Source organism: Zingiber officinale, chromosome 9A (assembly GCF_018446385.1).
Source record: "Zingiber officinale cultivar Zhangliang chromosome 9A, Zo_v1.1, whole genome shotgun sequence".
NCBI lineage: Eukaryota > Viridiplantae > Streptophyta > Magnoliopsida > Zingiberales > Zingiberaceae > Zingiber > Zingiber officinale.
This window is the reverse complement of record NC_056002.1, coordinates 78293437-78300989: the sequence shown is the minus strand read 5'-3', so window position 1 is coordinate 78300989 and position 7553 is coordinate 78293437.

Sequence of the window (7553 nt, the reverse complement as noted above, 5' to 3'; positions counted from 1 at the left end):
AAGGAGATGTGAATTAGGGATTTTTAGGGAAGGTGGAGGCACACATGGGTAAGGCACGACCGTGTCTTAAAGACACGGCCTGGTAGCTTGGGTCGCTGCACGGTCGTGCCGGTTGGCACGACTCCTTCTTTTCTCCTCTCGGTCGAGATCGCACGGTCGTGCCAGATCTGCATGGCCCATGCCCTCTTACCCTCTGGTGACTTCACACGGTCGTGCCAGTTGGCACGGCAGTGTATTATTCTTTCTCTGTACAAGCCACACGGTCGTGCAGGGTTGCATGGCTAGTGGCACTTCTTCCTCTGTTAGCTTCACACGACCGTGTGGGGTCACACGACCGACTCTCTTACGTGCGTAGCGTCTCACCCTTCACCTTTTTGACTCCTCTGATGCCCCCACACCCATGAAACGATCACGACCAGCTCGTGGAGATTATGCACATCCTACAAACAAAGGTCCGACAATAAAAAAGAAATACTTCATTGAACTAACTAAAAAAATAGAACGACAAATTGATAACAAATTAAAACAAAAACCCTTGGATTGCCTCCCAAGAAGCGCTTGTTTTAGGTCATTAGCTCGACCCCATATCAGTTAGTGTGGACTAAACCGATGGAAGCATGACTCTCCTCTTAGGATTAATGCTCCAGTCTGCTCCTTCAGTTTCACTCGTGCAGGACAGATGTATTCCTTTCTTGTTGGAGGCGACCTCTCTTGGAAACTACATTCCTCAGCTTTGTGTATATTCATCTTGCTAGAATTTCCCTGAGAAGAGGAGATGCAGTTCATACTGGAAATTATGATCAAGAATTGCTCTATAAATCCACATCTACTTCAGAGATACCTTCTAAAATATTTTTTCAATCCAAAAGTTCAGTATCTCCCCTCGAATTAGTGAATCAGGAAAGGTAAGGTTCTTTTGTGCAGAATAAGAAAAAAAAGGGTCACTCTTTAAAAATTTCATTGTAAAATACTCAATACAAATAAATACTATTTTTGTTTCTTCAAGTCCAAAAATTTCGAGAAGTCCTACGGAAAAGGTAAGGTTCCATGCTTCTCTAATAAGGTCAGGTTCTGGTAAGCTTCCATGCTTCTCTAATAAAGAGGAGTTCAGTTCAAATCAATTAGTTAGGTCTATGTCTAGGAGTGAAAATCCTATAATATAGATTAGTTGATTAGTTCGGGTAGATTAGTTCAGGGAGCTCCAGGAGTTTAGGACAAATCAATTAGTTAGGGCAGCTCTAGTAGTTTAGTTAGTTAGGGCAACTCTAGGAGTTCAGGTCAAATGAGATAGATTAGTTCAGTAAGTTCAAATCAATTAGATTAGTTTAGTTCAGGGAGCTCTAGGTCTAGGAGTGAAGTTCAAATGAGATAGATTAGTTCGGGGAGTTCTAGGTCTAGGAGTGAAGTTCAAATGATCATTTCAACAAAACAGAGTTGACAGAGTTGAGTAAGAAGACCAGTTAGAGCTGGTAAGAGAGGAGACCTGGGCGATGGCCTAGCTTGTTAGTTAGAGCCCTAGAGCCAATCATTTGATGATTGTATGGACTCATTGTATCATATTCTTGTATATTAATAAAGGCATTTGTTTGGTTATTATACTTATTTGTATTAGTGCCAAATAAACTAAGTATAATAGCGTCCTTGAGTAGAAGGTTCATACCTATATCAATCGATTAGTTGAATCGATAGTGAGATGATATAGGGAACACTACTCTAAATCATTCCTAGTCGAGTATTAACATTCAGGGACAATGTTAATGCAATAAGACTAGCATGTAGGTCAGCTCGATGACTTGATCTCACAAGTCATGGATATAGAGATATCATGCTGACACATGGGTATACATTGGAGAATGTATACTGAATGACCCGCCATGAGAAAGTATCATGGATCGTTATATGAGTGTCATATACTTTCTCATGTGGCTATTAGTATGACTATTAGTCCTTTGACCTGAAGTCACCATGGATCCCTACATAAGGAGTTATGTACTTTGGTTTCGTCAAACGTCACCCGTAACAGGGTGGACTATAAAGGCGATTACTGGGTATGTAACAAATTATGCAGAGGGATGTGAGTGATGTAGATGGGATCTATCCCTCCCATATGACGGGAGCGACATCAATATTCTTGATAGAGTTAGACCACTAAGTGCATGGTCATGCCCAAATGAGTCAACATTAGATGTTGAGCTCATTTGATCGAGTGAGTCTACTTGGAGTTCAAGATTTAGATTGATTAGAGGATGACACGGTCTATGCCTCACATTGATCAATCTAGATGTCTAGGATAGAAGGACACTTGTCACATATTGTGAGGAGTCACAATTAGTAGTCACAAGGTGATGTTGGATCTCAACATTCTTGTAACTTGGGTAGCAATGATGTATTGCTAGATGCCGCTCATTGCTTATGTTTCTAAAGAAGTTTAGAAACATTGCCAACGTTACAAGAACCTATTGGGTCACACACAAAGAACAAGTGGATGGAGATTAGGTTCATATGATGAACCAATTGGATTAGGTTCATGTGATGAACCAATTGGATTAGGTTCATGTGATGAACCAAATTGGATTAAGAGTAATCCAAATTGGGCTAATTGAGTTAGACTCAAGTTGATTCATGTGTTCAATGAGTCTAATTTGGATTATGACTCATTGAATCAATTTAATTAAATGAATTAGATTCATTATATTAAGTTGGCTTGAATCAAATGGTTAGATTAGATCAACCATGAGAGAGATTTGGTCAAGTTTGACTTGATTTGAGAAGGAAGATCAAAGGTCAATTTTGAATTAACCATTTGCCACCTCATTTGTGAGTTGGCATAAGGTGGACCATTGATGATGCTCCACATCATCATGGTTGCACATGTGTGTGACACCTCATGGAGGTTACAAATCCCCTCTTTAATGGCCACATTAAATGGGAAAGGGGTTACACACACATGAAGGAGAGTGAATGCAATTCATTCTCATTCATTCCATCTTCTTCCTCCTTAGCTCTCTCTTGCTTTCTCTTCTCTTTTGGTCGTGGGTTCCATGAAGGGAGAGAAGGTGGTTGAGTTGTATTCCAAGAGAAGAAAGAAAGGGTGAAGGTCACAAAAGAGGAGACTACTTCTTGAGTGTAAGAGTTTCCTTTCTTCTTTCTTTTTCCCTCCATTTAAATCCTATCCGAGAGCTCTAGAAAGTGCTAGCACACTTGGGGCTCTCTTCTCCATCCTTTGAGTGTGAGAGACACTCCTTGTTCGTGTGGATATCACTAGAGAAGTATCTACCTTGATACTTTGGAGATCCGACAAGTAACTTGGACGAGCGGGATTTTGCAAGGGCACGCATCGAAGGTAAAATGGTTTTTCCTTTGTAGATCTACTGTAGATCGTAGTATAGAACTCGTATTTGTGTTTTCGAAATTTTTCCTTGCACGGATCTATGGCTTTGGGTGATTCGGGGTTTCCGCGACGTGAAAAGCGGTTTTCGCGGCCCGAAAAACCCAACATAGCTAAGTTCCAATTAGCTTTTCGTAGGCGAATGACTGAGAGTTGTAGTTGTCTTCTATGCCGACCAGAAGAAAATGAAATAGAAATAAATGAAACAGAACAAGAAAGAGAAGAAAATGAAATGAAAAGACAAGGAAGAATCACTTCCGATGCATTCCCACATGATCCTGTGCCTCTGCTTCGCTACTTGGAGAAGTCCACCCCTGGACCGCTGCAGATGACTCAAATAAACTAAACATAAAGAAATGCATTTAGTGAGCTGAGCATAATGAGCTATGAGCTGAGCATAAAAAGAAGTTTCATTAATAAGCAGATGACTCAAATATACATAAATGAATTTAGTGAGCTGAGCGGAGCCTAAAAAGAAGTTTCATTAGCACTCTTTAGTTAAAGGTATCCAGCCTTCTTTTCTTTTAGTTATTTGTTTGTTAAGATAAGAGTTTGTATTTAGCCTTTTGTGTCTTCTTAATCGACTTAATCGACAAGGGACTTAATCGACAAGGGATGGGATTTAGCCTTATTAAGAGACTGAGCTGAGACTAAACTTTTGCCTTGGAGACTAGAGACTGAGCTGAGACTAAGCTTTTGCCTTCATTATCCAGTTCCGGCTTTTTGTGTCTGTGCTACTGGTTCAGGTGTGCTCCGGTGTGCTCCCTCGATTAAGACTTGGACTTAGGTTTGGGTATTGACTTTTGTAAGAAGTGAGGCCACATCGATTCTTTTGCCTTCTTTGTCTTCTGGTACATACAAGTAGGGGTTGAACTTCATTCTATATGCGATGCGTTCCAGCTATGAATAGCGTTCCAGCTCATAATAGCTCAGTTCTTTGTTACAATAGAGGTTCAACTCGAGGGGTACAATTAGAGTATGGGTTTAACTGTAGCTGAGAGAGATAGATAAGAGACTAGGATGTACCAGTACCCTAGGCATTGAACCTTCTTCTTGAGCCTAAGATCAGGAATTTGAAGTTAACCTGAAGTCGAAGTTCACCGTCGGACATGAATGTTTAGCTCCAGATGAGAGAGACTATTATTGGTGTTCTTGGTGTTCGGATACTCTGAGTTCCTGCTTAGAATAGAGAATAGAATATATTGAATAGCGTTACAACTCTGAATAGCTCTAGCAATAGCAGCTCTGAATAGCAATAACAGCTCTGAATAGCATTACAACTCTTCATAGCTCTGAATAGCAATAGCAGCTCTGAATAGCATTCCAGCTCTGAATAGCAATAGCAGCGTTCCAGCTCTGTTCTTGGTCTTCCTAAATTGAGTTAGAGCTCACTAAATTATATATGAGTTACAGCTCTTCATAGCTCTGAATAGCGTTCTGTTCCAGCTTCTGAATTTCTTTTTGTTGTTGGTGTTCCAGCTTCTTAATCAGTAGGGGTTGCATTTAATAACTAGAGTGGAACTGCAGATGACTCAAATATACTTGTAGGCATTTCTTGAGCATCAAATTAGTTTCATTCATGTTTAGCTACAGATGATAAAGACTCCATAGTATAGTAGTACCCTAGGGATAGGGATCTCACAAATTTCACTCCTTTCCTTGGTTTGAGTTTAGCGAGCATTTGCCAATTGAATTTCAGACAGTGAACATTTTCTTAAGAGAGATTCCTTCACATTTTCTTAATATTCAGTTTCATTTAAGTCAGTTAGGGTCTCATAATTATAATAATTGATGGTATTGTTATTAAGCAGCTGTTGTGCTTTTCTCTTTGACCTAGGGATGGATGAAAAGAAAACGAGTGATTCGCTATGGTTGCTCTTGTTAGGGGGCTCTTGCCTTGTGAAAAAGAATAACATAAAGAACTAGTAGAGCGGTTCAGAAGATGAAGATGCAACGCGGTTCAGACATCAAGATAAAGAACCAGTAGAGTGGTTCAGAGTTCCTTCACTCAATTCTGCATGAGCATCGGTAAAGGTTTCTTTAAAGACTGCGCGATTGCCTTAGCCCTCTTTCTCGAAAGGGTACAATTAATGTAGGGGTCACTTACCTTACCTTAACTGCTTTAAGGCACTGCTCCTTCCTTCCTTTGTTAAGGGTTGCTTGTAGGCACCTTCCTTTGGGGAGATTTTGATATTGAACTCAATTCTATTAAACTATATTAGTTCCTGAGAGGTATTACTCTGGTCTTGAGCTTTTGCATGAGAGGTCATACTCTTAAGTGTCGCATATGAGTTATGCTATTTAATTCTATACCTGGGTCAGTTCGATCAAGGGTCTTTGTGCTTCTTATTTGAAGGGGATTCTCTTTTTGTATTGAGATCGAATGAGCTCGGTAGGGTATTTTATAGAGCTAGAGCATCCTTAAGCTCGGTAGGGTATTTTCTTAATATTAATCGAAAGAGCTCGGTAGGGAGATTATCTAGGGCTTAAGTGACTCGGTAGGGTATTGAGTTTGATTTTCTTAGTTGGTGGGGTTCATGTTCGTATTTATTCGTATTTCTTAATCAAATGAGCTCGATAGGGTATTTGAGTATAAGAGGGTGGGAATAGGAAGCCTCGGATTAGAAACTCTGACGTACCCAGAAGCCTAAGATCTTTCATTATAAGTTCACTTTCCACTCTGGAGCCTAAGATAAGATCTTTCATTATAAGTTCACCGTATTGAATTAGAAGTTAATCGTACCCGTTGGACATGAATGTTTAGCTTAGAGACTCTCATGCGTATGCGTTCTAGCTCTGAATAGCTTAATTCTTGGTCTTCCTGGTACAATTATTGTAGGGGTGGTTGAACTAAATTGAATAGCGTTCCAACTTTGAATAGCTCAGTTATGTTTCTTCCTGGAAGAATTCCAAAAGGGGTTGAACTACAATAGGGTTTGAACTTCATTCTATATGAGTTCCAGCTCCCCGACCTTCCTTTACTCTTTTTCTTGCTTGGTCTTCCGTCCGTCGGACATGAATCTTTCGATGATAGAGACTCAGATGTATAGTACCATAGGGATCTCGCTTAACTCCTTTCCTTGGTTTGAGTGGGCATTTGCCAATTTTGTTTCAGTTTCAGTTAAGTGAGTGAACATTTTCTTAAGATTCAGTTTGATTCCTTTGAGTTAGCATTTGAGTAAGCACGGGTAGATCTTTCATAGTTTTGAATGAGATCCGTAGATCATTCGTAGTTTTGAATACAGATTCAATAATCTATAAATTAAATTGACTCACTGGAGCCTCATCAGCAACTGACTTAAAGAGATGTGAATTAGAAAGAGATGTGAATTAGTGCGATTGGCTGAGTTATAAGTAGTTCCATTTTCTTAAGTTTGATACCTATTCCAGTGAGTTAGCGATTCAGTTTGATTCCTTTGAGTTTGATTCCTCATTTGATTCCCTTAAGTTTGATTCCAATGAGTTATAGTCTATTTCATTGCTTTGAGTTATGGTCTCAGAATTTGAGATGGTATTTTAATACTATACAAGATTCTCTTTCTTTATGCGAACCTCTTTTGAGTTTAGCTTCAGATGATTCAGATGATAGAGACTCTCACGCGTTCTAGCTCAGAATAGCTTCTTAATTTGTTACATACAAGTAGGGGTTGAACTGCGTTACATACAAGTAGGGGTTGAATTGATGATTATAGAGACTCGAGTGTACCCTATGGATCTCTTATTGGTCTTCCAGCTCAGGTGGTCCTGCTTAGTTCTTTTTCGTTCCTGCTTCTTGTGACGAACTCAATGAACCTCAAATATACCGTTAGGATGAGCTGAGCATAAAATGAGTTGAACTTAAGATTCTAGATCCTCTTCCGTACCCTAGGGATGAAAACGAGTTCTTCCCCCTATTTCTATTATATGCACCACTCGTGATCCCCGACTAGGGGATAATGAAACATATGTGGAGAATGGTTAGAGAAAGACTTACTGGAGAGTGCCTATGAAAGAACAACCGATGAAAGAACAAACCCATTAACGCTTCCAATCAAGCTACGAAAGATCTACCGGCTACCAGAACACTTCCTTTACATGGAAGACTTCCAATAGACTTGACATTAGAAGTTCATTACGATTCAAAACTACGAAAGATCTACACCCTAAAGTGAAGGACTTGGATAAA